This window comes from Festucalex cinctus, chromosome 1 (assembly GCF_051991245.1).
Source record: "Festucalex cinctus isolate MCC-2025b chromosome 1, RoL_Fcin_1.0, whole genome shotgun sequence".
NCBI classification, from domain to species: domain Eukaryota; kingdom Metazoa; phylum Chordata; class Actinopteri; order Syngnathiformes; family Syngnathidae; genus Festucalex; species Festucalex cinctus.
In genome coordinates, this window is record NC_135411.1 from 66,584,032 (window position 1) to 66,602,442 (window position 18,411).

The 18,411-nt window shown below is 39.6% G+C and overlaps 1 protein-coding gene across 3 annotated transcripts in view; it reads left to right on the forward strand.

The window, feature by feature from the left end:
- Nucleotides 1–8,321: 8,321 nt before the first annotated feature.
- dab1b (DAB adaptor protein 1b) overlaps nt 8,322–18,411 on the forward strand; it is a 78,386-nt gene continuing 68,296 nt past the window's right edge. Inside the window, exon 1 of one of the 3 annotated variants that reach the window (XM_077504075.1) lies at nt 8,322–8,766. The gene's annotated coding sequence lies outside the window, so the exon portion shown is untranslated. The remainder of the gene's footprint in view (nt 8,767–18,411) is intronic. The other 2 variants (XM_077504084.1, XM_077504066.1) reach the window with 2 other exon arrangements.

Genomic DNA, 18,411 nt, shown 5'->3' on the forward strand with positions numbered 1-18,411 from the left:
GTGTGTGTCTGCTTTTGTGTGTATCTCTGTGTGTGTATCTGTTTTACTGCGGCTGTGTGGTCTTAAATACAGGAAGCCTGCTTTAGGGTTGACATGCTTGATGAAGTCCAAATGCTGCCATTGAAAGCCCCCTCCAAAAGTATCAGAACAATGAGGGGAATTACTGTTTTCCCCTCTAGACCAAAAGACTTGACTTTGTCATCAAAAGATGAACATGAGACAAGAGCATGATGAATGAGCTCCCAGTCAGTGTTTGCATCCTTTTAAGTGGCATACAAAATGTTTTTGTAGACCTATGAGTTCATTTTGCTGCTGTCATCATGTATTACATCATCAAGTAGGTGTAGAATAATAAGGCCATAACTTAAAAAAACAAACAAACTGTACAAGCACAAGCCATGACATTACCTGTTTCTCAGCTTGAGAAATCTGATCTTTTCCCATCACTTAAAGTAATATTTGTCTCATCAGACCGTATGTCTTCCTACAGGAAAATATTTGTTCTGTGATTAGTAGATTGGGATATTCCTGCTCTCTGTATGTTGTTTTAGGGCCTTTCTTTACAGTCTCAAGATGTGCCTGTTTATAACATCTATTATTTCTGTCATCAGCGATTTAATTCTTCGTCAACAGATTCTAAAAGGTTCTGTGGGCTACGGCCAATTTTGGGGGGTTTCTTTGGGAGTTAAGAAGTTTTAGTTGGGGTGAAACATATGAAAGGTTTTGTTAAAGTCCCCACACAGATGCTAACACAAATGTGTGGTCTGATGCGACTCTGTCAAAAGTTCATGTTGAGTGGCAAAATGTCCCTCAAACTTTGTCTCTCCCAGCTACATTATTAGTCACATGTTATGGCTGAATATTTGCATATTTTAATTAAATAGCTTGAATTTAGAATTAATCACTTCCCAAGTTTATTGGGTAATTACATGCCGGTTGTCCTTGACTTGGCAGCATCGCCCACCCGTGAATATATTCATCATCGTCTTTTGATAGCAGCAAAAGTTACGCTGACACTTGCAAACTTTGTCTCCTCTGCTAACCCTTCAATTACCCTCGCTTTCCTTCCTTTATGACACCATAAATCACATCCTGTCACATTATCTATGTCATCAGGTCCTTGTGACAAATTTATCACAGTGGCGTGTGGGTGGAATCAGTGTGCATTGTCTGTGTATGTGTGTGACTTGGGATTTCAAACTACTCAGTGCACTTACCAAAATGAACAGCCTGTTTGTCAAACCGGACACCAGCGAGATGCGTTTAGTTTCCATGGTAGCATAATAGAACTGAAGTGAAGACTAAAATTCTGCAATAACACTTTCACAGTGGACAATTTATAGTGGAACATTGTAGAACATGAATGTTATGAATGAAGGGTTAATACAGTTGGGTTGCACAAAAATAGTTGGCAGAATACATTTTGTACTACGGTGAGGAACAATAAGAAAAGCTAAGCATAAAATATATAATATGATACCTGTATAATATGATTTAACAAATAATTGTGGCAAGACATGCTGTTGTGATTTTGTTTGCTAGCAGACATGCTTTTGTGATTCAGATGATTCAGATTCTTATATCCACTACTCAAAAAGTTATGAGCATGGTATGTGTTGCTTCTAGTAATTCAAGTGCAAATTCAGCATATATATAGTTTACATGCATCCCTCCCAAAATGCACACTGACACCTGCCATAATGTCATTGAAGCTAATCAATCCTGACGTAAAAGTGCAGCCTACCCCAAATTTTACATGTTGACTGTTTTGATGAAGTCTGTCAGGAAGTTTTATCCATCCATCTATCCATCCATCCATCCATCCATCCATCCATCCCTTTCTTATTTCTGTCATCGTAATACTCATGAAAGGTGAGCTGGAGTATATCACAGATAAGCTTGGTTGAAAGGAGGTGTACACCTGGCTGGTCACCAACTATCTCTCGGCAATTCTTCAATAAACCTTACATGCGTGTATATGGAATGGTGGATGAAGTCAGGGCAGAGATTCGCACCCAGAATCAATTGACAAATAGGTAGACGACTAGACATGTTAACTGCTTCTCCACCATGCTGCCAGGAAATTTAATGTGTATGATTTTCTCCAAACATCTGTGACCTTGACAACACATCTGCTGTGACTGCTTGAGATGAATGAGTGGTTATTTGGCTTTCACACAAGTCACAACAATAGAAAGAAGAAAGGAAAAATATAGTCCACTTTTCGGTCGTTCAGCAGTTTGACTTTTTCCATAACTTGTTCACCACCTGTTCGCTTTTTGAGTTCTCTATTTGTGAAGATAAAACACTGGCAAAATGAGTGCATAAATATTAACTGTGGCTAACATTTCCTTCAAAGTGGAAAGCTGCTTATATTATTAATACCAAAATGATATCATCCATTATTTTCCACAACCACTTGCCTTGTTCAGGATCTGCACAGTCAGGCAAGTATACCGCGACACCACCCTTAAAAGATTGGACTTTTTATTTATTTATTTTTGCAGATTTCAGCAGCTACTGCGCGCAAAAACAAAACGGGCCTTATCTTGGTAAACCAGCACCATGCGCAGTGTAAAAATGGGCCTCACTTCATTTTGGTACATGCACAAGTCAAGTCTTCTGTATATGCGGCCGTGTGCTCTGTGGACGTGTATGGTGGATGTCATCGTATTTCATTCATAAATATGACAACTGCATGAGACACTCCCTCTTGTAGAGATCAATTCATTGAAATAACTATCATTATTATCACCTTAGAAATATATTATTAGCACCCCATGACCAAACATCACAACTTTTCACACATAGATGCACGATCATGAGTGTAAGGTGGTCTCTAGTTGTCTACGTCACATGTGCCCACGACTTCATCATCCGCAAGGGGAGATCTTACCTGTAGATATGCACTGTGCGTGCGCCAATCTCTTGCACGTACCCCAGTGAGTCCATTTCTGCTATCGCAATGTCAAGCCATGTGTGCGCAGTGACAGCACAAATTGCCTTATTCTATCTGCGCTAGTCAAGTATAATACCAAAAATAAATAAATAAATAAATAAATAAATAAATACAAGTAGAAAGAAAACTCCATCCATCCCAGTTGTACTGCGCTTTGCGCTGGACTTGCGCTGGGCACAAAAATAGGTCCCAACATGTTTTGTACAGTGAGCCTTATTCAACTGACTGTTGCTACACTTACCAAGGTGGCGCTAGACAATTTCAACAACTCGACTTCAGCTTGGGACCATAGGAGTACCCCCCACTCTGCCTCTGCCCCAACAGATCCTTGATTGCCGACTATAGGATTCACTTCCGTAACCAGTGTCGCCCGATAAACTTTTCAATAACCACAGCAGTGAAGGTCAAGGGTCACATGTCACTTATTGATGTGAGGCGTCTTCCTGCTTACTAATACTAATCACCTCCATTAAAGCCCCAGTGTGTCGCTCACGACCGCCATCTATCGGTCAAACAAGAGAATGCAATGATTTTAAGCACACGAACTACGGTGTCCCAGAGAGACCATACTTCGCCAGCCTACCACCGATTTCACAAGAACAGAAGTGCAAACGGCTTCTGGTATTCTCTCGAGTGATGACGTAAGTGAATTGCATTTGTTGGATATACTAACAGATCCCTAAATTTGTGATTTAGTCATTTAATTTCAGAATTAATATTTTTGTGGCATTGTTAGGAAATACTACGTCAGCTAATGCTAATGGCTATCTATGTTCATATTTGTTAGTGCAACTAAACCATGCAACAGAGAACACACAGTTATGTTATATGTTTTATAGACATTTGGACCATCTCAAAGAGGGCGAGGAGGGGGCGAGGGAGACGACGAGGAAGAGAACGCGGTGTCTGGTAACGTACAATTATGTCAGCATGGAAGAATAATCCATTCGAGCAGGCATGTGAATGGCTCAAAACATACCTTTGCTTGGAATATGTGGTATTTAGATTACATCGTTTGCTGATAAGTTTAGTATATCGTACAAAATAATGGTGTTAACTGAACTACACATCTGCAACTTAGACTCGTAAATCCCCCTGTGTCTTGTTGCTACTAACCACTCAGAAAAGTGCTGCTTACTAAAACATTTGAAACCCTTTACTCAGATAACGATTTGTCACCATGTTGAACAATTTTACCTAATAAATATCACTAAGCAACTTAATTAGTTTTGATTGAAGATACAGCAGCTTCCTTGTACTTCGATGTGCAGGAATTTACATGGCTTTCACAAATAGTCTTGCTCATGTAATGTGTACTTCATTGGCTCAGTGACTTTCAGTTCATTGTTTGGTACCTCATCTGACATATAATTGTTACCTTCTTGCAGAGACTCGTACAGGAAATGACCATGGAGGAACATGAAGATATCCAAGTCCAGCTGATAGACTGACACCAAGAAATACTTTTTGACACATTGCTGGCACATCAACACCACCATGATGTTCCTGTACCTGGATCCCAGACTGCAGTACCTTGGTGGACTTGTGGCAAATAAGTGACACTTTCCCAGATCCTCGAGGACAATACAAAGGCATATAATTACTCCATGTATGACACTGGTTTGCTGTAGTTTGTATAACTTGTATATTGTTGTTGTGTGTTAATATGTACATTTTGAATAACTAAAAAATTCTATTTCCTTTGCCGCCAACATGCAGTGTTCATTCGACACCTAACCTAACACTATTTTACATGACCAGAAATGTAAAACATCAAAAGCCTGGAGAATTATTGTAAATGCTTGCAATGACAAGGAATTCTTCATTGGCCAATGAATGTAAGGTACAGTACATGAAAATGAATAAATAAAATAAAGTAAAATAAAAGTCAACATGAAATGAACATATTAACTAAAAAAGAAAAAAGAAAAAAATGCTATGTCATGAGCACGTTTTCTCATGTACTGACAATGTTGCTGCTTCTTAGTAACTAAGATAGGGGTTACTGTCCCTGGTTGACACCAGTTAACCATCTCTCCTCTGGGACACCACTAATCATTTGCGATGGTGCAGCAATGGAAATTTTGACTGCACTAATCTCTGGATTGGAGGGAGATTAACCACCATGTGGGGGTGATGACTTTCCTCTTTGTTGTTTTGTGTGTGTGTGTCTGTGGATCTGCTCACCATATCTTATCTCTCTGCCTCATTTTTTTCAGGGCAGCTTGCAGCCATTATCAGCGTCAGCGTTATCTACACATCAAAGCCTTTGCAGAAGGAGAATATGATTAGTGTCGGGGGGGGGGGGGGTCATCTAATGTTGCCCCTCCTGATTCATGCTAATGAAGCAATCAATGAATACGGAGTAGAAAGACAAGAGCAAGGAGGTGAATGAACAAGGTGCCACAAAATGTCACACTGTGTCATGTTGTCTCTTCAAACATTACATCTGCAAGGCTTCCTTTTATCTCTGGGCCTTGAAAATGAGGATTAACGCTCGCCTCATAGGACCCAGCTGCTTGATTCCTCTACTGACACTGACCTTCGTTGTTTTGTTTTGTTTTGTTTTTTCTAATCACTACAGTTGATGCCTGCGTTGCGCCTGTGTGTATGTGTGTATGTGTCGTTTGTGTATGTGACTGCAGGGGTGGCCCCTAAAGGGAGGGAGGGTTACAGAAGGGATTAGAACCCACACAGCAGCCCCCACTCGCCCGTAAACAAAAGTGAAAGGTACTGTACTTATGTGGGGGTGTGCGTGTGCGCGCGTGTGTGCGTGTTTTAAAATGTGTAACATGCTGGTGACATTTCACAAAAGCGGGAAGAGGAAGACCGAGTCCATCTGTGAACGCAGTGGGATTAAAGCTTTGCTCAAGCCAAAGAGCTGAATGTCAATCATCAACTAAGTGTATGTGTACGTGCATGTACTTTACCCCATGTCTCTGTGTGTGTGTCACATCCAGCTTTTGCTGTTCTGTGGGGGAAGGGAGGACCCCAACAATGTTGTTTTCATTTGTAATCTGGTGGGATGGACTGAAGCCAGCGATGCATCAATCACACGCAAGTGGATGTAACATATCAGAAAAATAAGGAGAAATTTTCTTTTGTGTCTCTTTGTAATGTTTTTGTTTGACAAAAGTCTTTCAGAAATGACTGGCATCTTCTTGAATCTATAGATGCAGTGCATAGATAGATGCAAGTATGCTTCATGTATGCCTTGTCTGTTTGTCTCTCCTCAACTGTCCATCTGGATCCTTCTTCTCGTCTTGTAGGCCTTCACTGAACGCCACATCATCAACCACCTATCCTACCCCCCCAATAGGAAAACTAACCTCCGGGCAACCAGTAGTCCCAGTGCCTGGTGACGAAAACAGCTCAACCTCCATTATAACATCCATCCATTCTCTATAGCTTACCCTGTTCAGGGTATTGGTGCTAGAGTTTATCCCAGCTGACTTCGTTCCCACAATAATAAAGGTTAGAAACAACATATGTTTATAACACAACTAGACTAAGCAATTGAGCAATAAAAACACAAGTGAGCATGTGCCATTGAAAGCCATGCATGTCCATGCCATCACACTAACGCCACCATGTTTACAGAAGATGTGGTGTGCCTTGGATCATGAGCTGTTCCAGTTCTTCTCCAAACTTTCTTCTTCTCATCATTCTAGTACAGGTTGATCTTAGTCTCATCTGTCCAAAGAATGCTGTTCTAGACCTGGACTGACTTCGCCAGGTGTTTTTTCTGGCCTTTCTATTTTTGAGGCTGATTAACGGTTTGCGCCTTGTGGTGAATCCTTTGTATTTACTCTCATGATGATATGGCAAAAGACAGATGCAGCCAGATGACGCGGGGGGTGCTGGAGCCTGGTGTACAACCTGAACTGGTCGCAGGGCACACAGAGACGAACAACCATCCACACTCACAAGCACACCTAGGGACAATTCAGAGTGCCCAATTAACCTGCCATGCATATCTTTGGAATGTGGGAGAGACCGGAGTACCCGGAGAAGACCCACGCAGGCACGGGGAGAACATGCAAACTCCACCCAGGAAGGCCGGAGCCTGGACTCAAACCCGGGTCCTCAGTACTGGGAGGCGGATGTGCTAACCACCCAACTATACACACACACACACACGTATATATATATATATATATATATATATATATATATATATATATATATATATATATATATATATATATATATATATATATATATATATATATATATATATATATATATATATATTGGTAAAATGCACTCAAAACTCGCCTTGTAAATTTTGTGAAAAAAAACTTTACTAGGTTTTTCAAGTAATCTCTTAATCTCGCTCTCTCTCTCTCTCTTTCTCTCTCTCTCTCTCTCTCTCTCTTTCTCTCTCTCTCTCTCTCTCTCTCTCTCTCTCTCTCTCTCTCTCTCTCTCTCTTTCTCTCTCTCTCTCTCTCCAAGACATACTAGTAAATGAAGACAAAAGACAGAGGACTAAATGTATATACTATTTTACATATTTGTATAAAGTTTTAAATGCAAGTCAGTGCTTCTGATGATGTTTAGGCCTCAAGAGAAGGTATTGAAGGCCTATGGAGCCTGATCGTATAGACTCACAATACACAAACCGTTTCATAAACTGGATGAGTTCTGTTCTGTGTGGGAGAAACTCAGAGTCCTCATGTTCTTCACCCCAGCAGCACGAGATTTTAAGCCCGACCCTTTCATCCAAATTAAACTCCAACTCTATATGTTCATAGATTCTGACTTCCTGCTGCTGTACCAGCACTTCAATAGTGTATACATGAACAGTGCTGGGTTTTACTCTTGACATATTAGAGGATTGAATTGAAGGGAAAGCTGCGAGGTGATCACCAATCCCTCACGTGCTTTCTTTTAGCAGCTAAAGCTGACTTGCTCCCCTACTCCTTTCACCCCTGCTCGAGGGGGGAAATTGAAATCAATACTGTCTATGATGAGAAGACTGGCCTGGGACAGCACAGAGGAGTGATGGGAGGGAGTGGTGGATTGGTTTGATGGATGGCTGGTTTAAAAAAAAAAGAGGTGATCAATTACCCTGATGGATTGCTTTTTGGAGAGTTGAGAAATGAGATGTATGAATGTACCTTAAAGACCGACTGAGGGAGAAATTGGAGATGAGCAGAGCTCTACACAGTTTGCATAACATGATGCAAGGGTGGAATCGTGTGACAAGTGGCAAGTGGTCCACCCCTCCCTCTTCAGTCCTTTTATTTTTATTTTTCCACAATGTTTAATCCCCCCCACCCCCACCCCGCCCCCCCATGCATCCCCATCCCTAATGCAGCCTCCCTCGAACAGCTCCCCTCTCTCTCTACATTATTCTCTATGCATTTTAATTTTATTCCTGTCACCGTGGGCTCAGATTCCCCGCCCACACCCCCTTCATTTTAGCCTGAAACTAGAATAGTGAAGCCAAGAAATAGTTAATCTCTCCGGCTGCCGCTATGATTGGCCGCTGCACGCAGCGCCTCAGCCTCCTTGAATGAGAAACAGGGGTAACCAGGCAACTTCAGAGCTGCAAAGGGAGATAGAGGAAGAGAGAGAGTGGCAGGAAAGGAAAAGATTGAGCTTTAACGGAAATTTAGATTTGGACAGTAAATTAGTTTGAAAACAGCGCGGTAATGTGATTCCACCTTGTGTGCCCGGCAAATGGAATTAACAAATGGATTTTCTTGAACACGCTCTCTGCATTTTCTTCTGTTGGCGCGCTCACATGAAGGGGACACAGATATGGATTAAAACGCATGCATGGGACACTCCGCTGGGAAAAGGTGAGTTCCCACTTGCGACTCTTTTTTTTTTTTTTTTTTTTTTTTTTTTTGTTAAGTTACTGTCACAGTGCTTAAGGATGCATGGCAGCTCTGCGCCTTTTCAAGATTTATGTACAGGACGTGTTAGCCGCTGAATGATAATAGACTGCGGACCGGTCCTCTCTATATGCACCGTTGAGAGGCAGACATAAAAATACAAATGAAACCTTAACATATAGAAATGACATTATTGTTCCTCACTACTAATGTTGAATTGTCAAGTTGAATGTTGTGTTTTAAGGCATAGCTATGCTATAACGCTATCCCATATTGCCCTATGCATCTCATATATGTCACTTCATTTAGACTATAGTGTAAATAAATACATTTATAAACTCATATCACCTCCTGTTCAAAAATTAAAATAAAGGATGCTCTACAGTACAGTTCCAAGTCGTGCGCAAATATTGCACATGCATTCACCGGTTACTGGATCTGACTCATTCTCAATGTGTGTGCAATGTTAAGAAGTGACAACATGACGTGTAAAGAGGACACACGCACGCGCACACAACGACGACAAGAGCCGTGTGTGCTTGACGACCTGTGGGTGCACCGAATGGTTGGATGGATGCGCGCAACCCAGCGCGGTCGAGGTGCTGTTCCACACAGCAGTGCGCAGAGAGCCAAGTCTGCACTCAACTGCGCAGCTGTCTGGCCCCTGCTCTTCTCCGCATAGCATTTCAGGGTCATGGGTCGTGAGCGGGATAGACACTCGAGTCGTGGAGGCACGGGGGCGTGTAAATCAGGTCAGAGTGTCAGCTGGCGCTCATATTTGGACACAGAACATTTGCTCGGGATCGAGTTGATGTGCTCCATTACGACTTGTGCGACTATATTGGACTTCTAAAGACTGGAGATGAATAAGTTGGCCACATTAAATGGCCAATGTAGAAATAGTAGCTTTAGCGCTTAGCTGATGTCTAATGATATGTCAATGTAATTTGCCCACGGTCTTCCGAATCAACACTTGAAGTATAGCGTTGAAACTATTTTAAACCATCAGATTTGAAAATGGCTTCAAAGGGCCAGAAAGCTGGCCCTAAATGACATCCATTTTATTATATTTCTTATTTTTTAAAGACTGGAAGCCTCCAGGCAATTTATGTGGTACAATTGTTTACATAGCAAAATTATGCTTTTGTGTAGTGTGGTATAAGAGGTGGGCTAAGTCGGATAAGTCACTATAGACCCGTCCTTCTCAAGTGTCTTGCCAAGTGGGGCACGTGCGACCTCAAAGAACATTGACACCTTCTTAAAATAATCGCCTAAGTCATTCCCCCCCCCCCAGATTTTTCAAGAAACACAAAAAAATGAACCATTTGCATCATGAGATGATTTAGGCAAAAAAAAAATGTTTTATTTATTTATTTATTTATTTATTTATTTATTTATTTATTATTAATTATTTTAAGATGGTGACAACATGCATATATATTTTTTGCCTTACTAGAATGTAGTGTAATCTCACATCCACTACAATAGGTGGCAGTGGTGCTCTCATTGCCAGAGACTGCATAAGGAGTGTTAGAAACTCTGCAGAGGTGTACAATAATGACGGTACAACCATTTTTGGACAGATATTCACAGTCACACTGGTGAGTTGGGACAAAAATAAATAAATAATTGAGAAGCACTTCTATAAACCCATGGACTACAGTCATATTTTTAGGTATGTTTACACAGTCTAGTCATAGCCAATGAATGAAATATTCTGCATTTTCAAAGATATTACTGTTCTGTTTTATAGACACTGCAGTCTTTTGTCATGTTGTCAGATAATAGACTGGTCTGCTGCGGTAAAGCAGTACATAGATCACAATAATAACATTGTTAAATCAATGCCTTACAGTGGCAATCAAAAGTGAACATTCTCATCTTTGTGCAGGCAGAATTGTTGATGTTGTATGGCATAATACAGCGCTTAGGCCAATATACGGATTATTTCTGTAACAATCGATAAATGAAACAGAATAACATCCTTGTTCAAATGTTCACAAATAGAAGAAAACTGACCTAAGATTGGTGTTCTCGTGGTTGTTTAACTTTGCTCCAGGGCTAAAACTCAATGAGTGGCAGAATGACCAGTTGAAATGCACAATTCATTACTGGGCCATATGTCGATCTCAGCATTGTTTGTGCTTGAGAGCTCATGGAAGAGAATGGAGCATGGCCTTGGCATTTACTGTGAACATCCAGGAAGAAAACAGATAGAGGCCATAAAACAGTTGTTATTGACAGACTGTTATTGGAGATTTGTGGTCCACCGTAGCCTTGTTGTGGCTTGGCGAGGTATAATACGAGACAAAAAAGGATAAAACAAGGTCGGCGTCAGCATTGACAATTCGGTACCAGAGTTCATTGGTGAGTCTGCTGCCAAACTGCCCTAAGTAATCTCCTTATAGAGGATGTTTTGCAACATATCTTAAGCTGGACTCCCTGACTTGATTGTAGGACAATCGGGCGTTTGTACAATCCTCACGTCAAGACACAAACACACTCACATATTTTTCTGTTGTTGTCCAAGGCTGTTCGTTCCTGCACCATGTGATTTGTGAAGCTTAAGACAGGTCTGAACAAAACACCAGAGAACATCACTTTTCCAGTAAGAAGGTCTTTGTCGGGTCTCCCAGTGGAAACACGACTCTTAATTTAGCTGCTGACAGCAAAAGCTGAGAGTGGTTTGGGGAGCTATAGCTCACCCGATTAAGACCATAATGGCTTTTCCACTTAGACACAAGAATTATAGACAAAATAGCGAAAGAGGTTTTAACATTTTCTTTTCATCACACACTTTTGGGACACATGGTCACATGCAGGGAATATAAAATACTCTTTCATACAAGATGTGAGCATTTTTGAGAATTTTCTCCTTCATTTCAGAAGAACATTTGGTAAGTCAAACATTACTGACATTGAACGAGAAGACCTGACCCACAATCTCGTTTGTAATTCATCCCAATGTTCTATCAGCATTGCTTTGTGCGGTGTGCCACCAACATGCTAACTCATAAAAGGGCAATCAGCATCATTGTCCAAGTTATTTTGGTAATATCCACAATAATACACAGAGAACATCTAAATTACAAATGACCTATAGTGCAGCTTCTCGTTGATTAATTAACTGATTAAGATGCGACACAATCTGCCATTATGTTGGCTTTGTTTTACATGTACTGCTGCCTCTTCGTTTGCCTTCTGACCAGCATTTGTGCATTACGCCACTTGAAGTGAGGTCTGAGATCATGCGTCTGACTAACAAGGTTACACCAAAGTGGATATAGAATGTTCATATTAGACACAGTTTTCAACATGTCCTGACTCTTTTATTAAAGGAGCTTTAATAAGCTTGCAAGACTTTGCCCGACTTGTCACTTTGCCGGTGGTCTTATCACATCTATTCAATTCATTAATGAAGATCTGGCCCCTGGCAGAGGTAGGTCAGAGGTGAATCGGCTTGCCACAGGAGATTGTTCAGATAGTGGCGCATTGTGGAGTGTTGAATGCTGCACATGCTGTGGGGGATGTGTAATCAACACGACGGGTGTTTTGTAAGTTGACAGAAAAGACAAAAACTATATGGTTTGAAAATTGCTAAGCAAAAAAAATAAATAAATAAATACAAATCACCAACAACACTCTGAAGTAGACCTGCTTATCACGCAAGGTTATATGTTGTGATGGAAACGACAGTGTCTTATTTAGTCACACTCCGAAGTGGCCTTGGAAAATATAAAAACCTTTTATGTGTAACTTTCCTCTCCCAGGTTGTTTGTTTTCTCTCAGTACTCAGACTTCTTATGGCAAGTTAACCCAGTGTTGCCACAGTTCACTTTAAAGTGTAACTTTGTTACTTTACTGATTACTTGCTTTAAAAACATTTACTTCATTACTTTACAAATTACTTGATTTTATGATAAGTAATGAAGTGAGTTTACAACCTATTTTAATAGTTCAGAAACTACTAACAACCCTGGTTAATTGGAAGTGCATTTTTAACAGTGGCATTTAACCCTTAATAAAGTTTGTTTTTATTAAAAATAAAATAAAATAAACGTTTTTTATTTACCATAATTACTTTCTTTTAAATTTTAAAGAGTCTTTTCTGGATTTCACTTAAAATAAAGGAGGGAGGTACTTTTTTTTTTTTTTTAATTAATGAAAAATAGTCGTCTAGACTTCACAGAACAGAAATACAAACAAATACATTTTCAATTAAAATGTAAAACGAAGGCTGTCTTACGTAATTGAATTATTAATGTGTGTAATGTCAAAACATTTAAAATGTATATTATTTATGAATGCGGCACGGTAGTCGAGTGGTTAGCACGTCCGCTTCCCAGTTCTGAGGTCTCCGGTTCGAGTCCAGGCTCGGACCTTCCTGGGTGGAGTTTGCATGTTCTCCCCGTGCCCGCGTGGGTCTTCTCCGGGTACTCCGGTCTCTTCCCACATTCCAAAGACATGCATGGCAGGTTAATTGGGCGCTCCGAATTGTCCCTAGGTGTGCGTGTGAGTGTGGATGGTTGTTCGTCTCTGTGTGCCCTGCGATTGGCTGGCAAAACCAGTCCAGGGTGTCCCCCGCCTACTGCCCTGAGCCAGCTGAGATAGGTGCCAGCAGCCCCCGCGACCCTTGTGAGGAATAAGCGGTCAAGAAAATGGATGGATGGATGGATTATTTATGAATATAACGATTACATTTGGGGACCTCCTGCAGTCACACAATCTGGTGGGACTTTCTCTTTAAGCTTGGATGCATATTGCATACTGTGCTGCGATCCTTTTAGTAGTGTTATTGAAGATAGATAACATTGTCAACAGCACAGTGTGCAACAAAACTAAATTTTTTGTCTTTAGCTGACACAAAATCAAAATGGTCACTGTATTTCAAGGTTAAAAACACGACTCTCTGTCCTTCCTCTATTGCTGTTTATGCACTCTTAAAAACAGTCAAAAAAAGTAATCCAATTATTGATATAAAAAAAAAAAATGACTTTATGTGTTAATTTGACCCAATTTCCTGGGTTGTTTTATCCAAAATGATCCTTTTCTTTATACTAATCAATGGAGAAAGTCAAATCGGCCTTAAAATAGGATCTGTCCATTTTTTAGCCCTAGTTGGGTTATTTTTGACCCAACTGTTTTTAGCGTGTGGAGTATGGTATGGGCACGTGCTGAAAACATGACACTGTACACGCACATGACGTCACTCAGGTGGGAATGTGAAATTGTGACTCCCGCAATGTTTCCCTATGTTCAAGCTGTAGATACCAGCGGTTCCCTTTGTAACGTGATCCATAATGTATATTCATGTGTTAGAGATCACCGTGGCTGAGAAGTACAGTATGTACTGTTTATTTAATTCTTGTAAATTATTTCTCACTGCTGCAACCTAAAGGCAGTATATTGCAACTCCCATTGGTGTGGAACGATACTACTCTTAGAAATAAATGACATCATTGACAAGTGGAAGTAAATATATTGCATGTTTGTAGTAATGTTTTTATGACGTAACTGTAATCTAATTACTTGACTGGAAGAAGTAACGTGTTGCATTGATTGTGATGAAAAGTGTTAGTTTTCTCAATTTGAGTTGTCAGTGTTTTGGCAATCCCGACTCTATGGAGTAACCGATCAATCATGGGATCCAAATGTCATCTTGTCACACGATTACCTCTATTGTGTCATGTGAGGTTGCTCGTGGTCCCTGTGCCTTGTCCTGCAGCATCTGCTGTGTCAGTGAAGGAGTCAGTGTAAGGCCAATGGTGTCCGGATGTCGAGCATCTTGGGAGTCACGGCCTGCCTCACTTCCAAAGGACATCTCTGATACATTAATGACATGAGGCATCACAAGGGATATGTAACATGCAACACCAGTGATTCATTAGGACTCAATTAGCCGGGAGGCATGAGTCGCCCCGCCATATGCCTCAAGGTGCGGCCACAATCTGTACCCAGTCTCCGTATGTTTACCCTACGTTCTTCTTGGCCCTGTACAGTGTTGCATCAGTGGCGTGTAGCGGCAGCCCTGTCGGCTTCCTCGTGCTGGCCTGTCGCCTTTGTTCTATTAACACACATCAGTAATGGACATTAAACAGCACAGTCTCCAGCCACCCTTCCTCTGAGCCGGAAATGAGTCAAGATGACCTTCAGCTCAACTCATGTAGTGCCAGTTGGCACCATACGAAATAATCATCCATCTCCTGAAATATTTGGCTGGGGAGCTACAGATATTAGGGGGGAAGAAAGACCCCGCTCAATATCGACTAAGCACAGCATGTGCTGTCGACAAGATCTATCTGCCTTCAAATCTCGTTTGTCTTCTTATCTGTGCCAAGGTAAAAAGGACTTTCTCGCCACATTCTTCCACCCACCTTCCAGTTGCTCTTCCACAAACGGTAATGACTCCCAATTAGATCAATGCTGAAGGTGGGACAAGAAAAGCAAACATGCTGTATGTCAAGTATGCATGCCAGGAACACATTTCCTTCCAAATGTGTATACATAAAGGTCAGTTATTTTGAATTTGGAGGAATCTTCAGTATTAGATGGTTGTAATGTCAGTTGTCCTGATTTGTGCCTCCGGGGCATTACATGAAGTCAGTTAACATGTCTACAGTATGCACTTCAATAGAAAGGAGCCAATAGGCAGTACGCATGCTAAGCCATGCATGCTATCAATAGCCGTGTCATTTTATTCATTAATGAAACAAAGAAGGTAAACAACAGCGCTGTGATGTGTACTATCCATTAACAAATGGCCTCAATTCCACCCTGTATCGTAATCCATGGTTTTCCCTTCCCAATGCATTCTTAGGTTCCACTTTACAGTGTTTTTAACAGTCGTTTACACTCTAAAATGAAAATTTTCAGATAATTGCCCAAGTTTACACACAAGGATCAAAACACTTGCCCAGAGTTGCACAACAATAGGCACACACGCTTTTTACAAAACACACCAATTGGATAATCACATCCACCAAGTGGCATGTACTCATGTGCTTAATTGATTGAAAATACTTCAGTCAATGGTAGTAAGAGAAACTACTATTTTGTTCAGATTTTTTATCATTGAGTGATATGTTACTGGAGCTGAGTATGGTAATACATATTGTCAGACTGCAATTTGTGTGTTTTGTAGTCCTTTTGCAACAGGTTCCATGTAGAAGGGTCAGAGAAGATAATTTTTTTATTTTTTTTCTCCAAACTCAGTGCGCGTAAATGGAACGGTTAGCAACAAAATGTCCTTTGAACGCAAACTGTAAGAACTAATACTTCTCTGTGTGATGAAGTTGCAAATGTAGAAGGACAGTAGTCCAATAATGGCCTTGTAGAACAAGGTGAGCCAACCTCCTGGTACACAATGGAAGCAACCCCACTCAAGAGTCCAGTTCACAATGATGGGTCAAGGCCCTACATTTACTACATAAACCTCAGACGCATGGAACACCGAATCATTCTTTGTCAGACATTGACTTAGACTTAGACTTCACTTTATTGATCCCTTTGGGATGGCTCCCTCTGGGAAATTTACATGTCCAGCAGCAATAAGAACAGATAATAAAATAAAAAAGAATTCAATCAATCAATAAATAAGGTTATTACATCAGAGATTGAATTAATAATAATAATAATAATAATAATAATAATAATAATAATAATAATAATAATAATAAGAATAAGAATAATAAAATAAAAAATAAAAATTCAATCAATCAATAAATAAGGTTATTACACAGGACAGTGAAATAATAATAATAATAATAATAATAATAATAATAATAATAATAATAATAATAATAATAATAATAATAATAATAATAATAATAATAAATAAAAAGTACAATATTTATCTAAAACAGGGTTCACCAATTCCGGGCCTCAAAGTCCGAAGTCCTGTGCTGTGACAAGTCATTTTTTTAACGTTGCAAGAAAAAAAAAGAAAAAATTCTGAAGCGAAAAAATAAAACAGTTTGTGGGTTTGTCAATGTCTTTTGTCATCTAAATTCCCCCTGACATAAAAATATCTGTAAATAAAAGTCTAGCACATGCTATTACAAATGTGTTTTATATTGGTCACAGTAGTGTGTAACTGAGTGCAATATAATGTCTCATCATTTCAGACTGTGTTCGTGAGATGAAAACAAAACAGCATTTTTGTAAATATGTGTATGCTTTTAATATAAATGCGCAGTGAATGAAGTGTGTCATTTTGCAAACAGTGTATAAGTTACACAAATTTAGTGTGGCAATATTTTGAAAAAAGGACCCCTGTTTTCAAAGTTGTGGGTAAACAGTTTAAAAAAACAAAACAAAACTGTAATAGGCCTACATAACTGACAATTTACCTTACTACTTTAATTGATAGCCCCCAAAAAGTGGTACTAAAACTTGGAGGTATTGATTGAATATTTTTGTGACTATAGGTAGTCACATTTAGCTGGACAATTATCTTTTACAGACAGACTGTAATTTTGACTAGCATGTACTTGTATGTGCTCTGTCTTTCAACAGCAACAAATTAAGCACAGCCTTTCAAAAGGATAATCAACCACATTATCCAATTAACCTTTTGGGAAGCATAGCAGTTAAAAAGAAAGTGTGAAGACAAGCGTGACCACAGCCATTTTACAGGATGACTCCACATATGCCAGCTTGCTCACACTTCTCTCCTTGATACTTGGTCTCTGATGAAAATGAATTAATCACTATGCCACTGGTCAGTCTAGTATGCCAGACCTCTGCCTTTAGGTGGGAAAAGTTTATCTTGGAGATATTACAGTATGTGTGTGGTCTGGTTTGTTGGTCATCTCGAGCGGTCCAGGGTATACGAGTATACGCGAGTATACGGTGTATACTCACTTCTTTTTCAGTCAGAATTGTGTATACCTGCTTCTAAATCCCCCATGATACGGACCAGTTCAGTAATATAAATTTATTTTACTTTATTGGTATGTTTTAAATCATATTATTCACTCCAGCAAATCAGGAGCGCGTATTTTACACAAGTACATAGGTAAAACTGCTACTTAAGGGTAATCATGTTTTTTAAGTGGGGTTATTACATACAACGGGGACATATATATATATATATATATATATATATATATATATATATATATATATATATATATATATATATATATATATATATATATATATATATATATATATATATATATATTTTGTTTGTTTGTTTAAGAGGGGAGGGGGGTAATACTCAGAGGAAAAAAAAATGCAGATTTGTGACATTATAAAGTGGTAAATTAGTGAGAAAAAAACTCACAAATTAACGAGAAATAAACTCTAAGATTTGCGAGAAAAAAACAACAACTCAAACTTGTGAGAAATTTATGGAGTGTAGCTAACGTGTGGGTTTGTTGGTGGTTAATGGAACACTTTTTATGAAATGAAAAGGCAGGATGGAGACAGATTTCTTCTTGAACTTTACTTATCATCAGTGTTGGGAACATTACTTTAAAAAAAAGTAATTAGTTATAGTTACTCACTACTTGCTTAAAAAAGTAATTGAGTTAGTAATTGAATTACTTCATTATAAAAGTCTTCAATTGGTTGGCAACCAGTTCAGGGTGTCCCCCAGCTACTGCA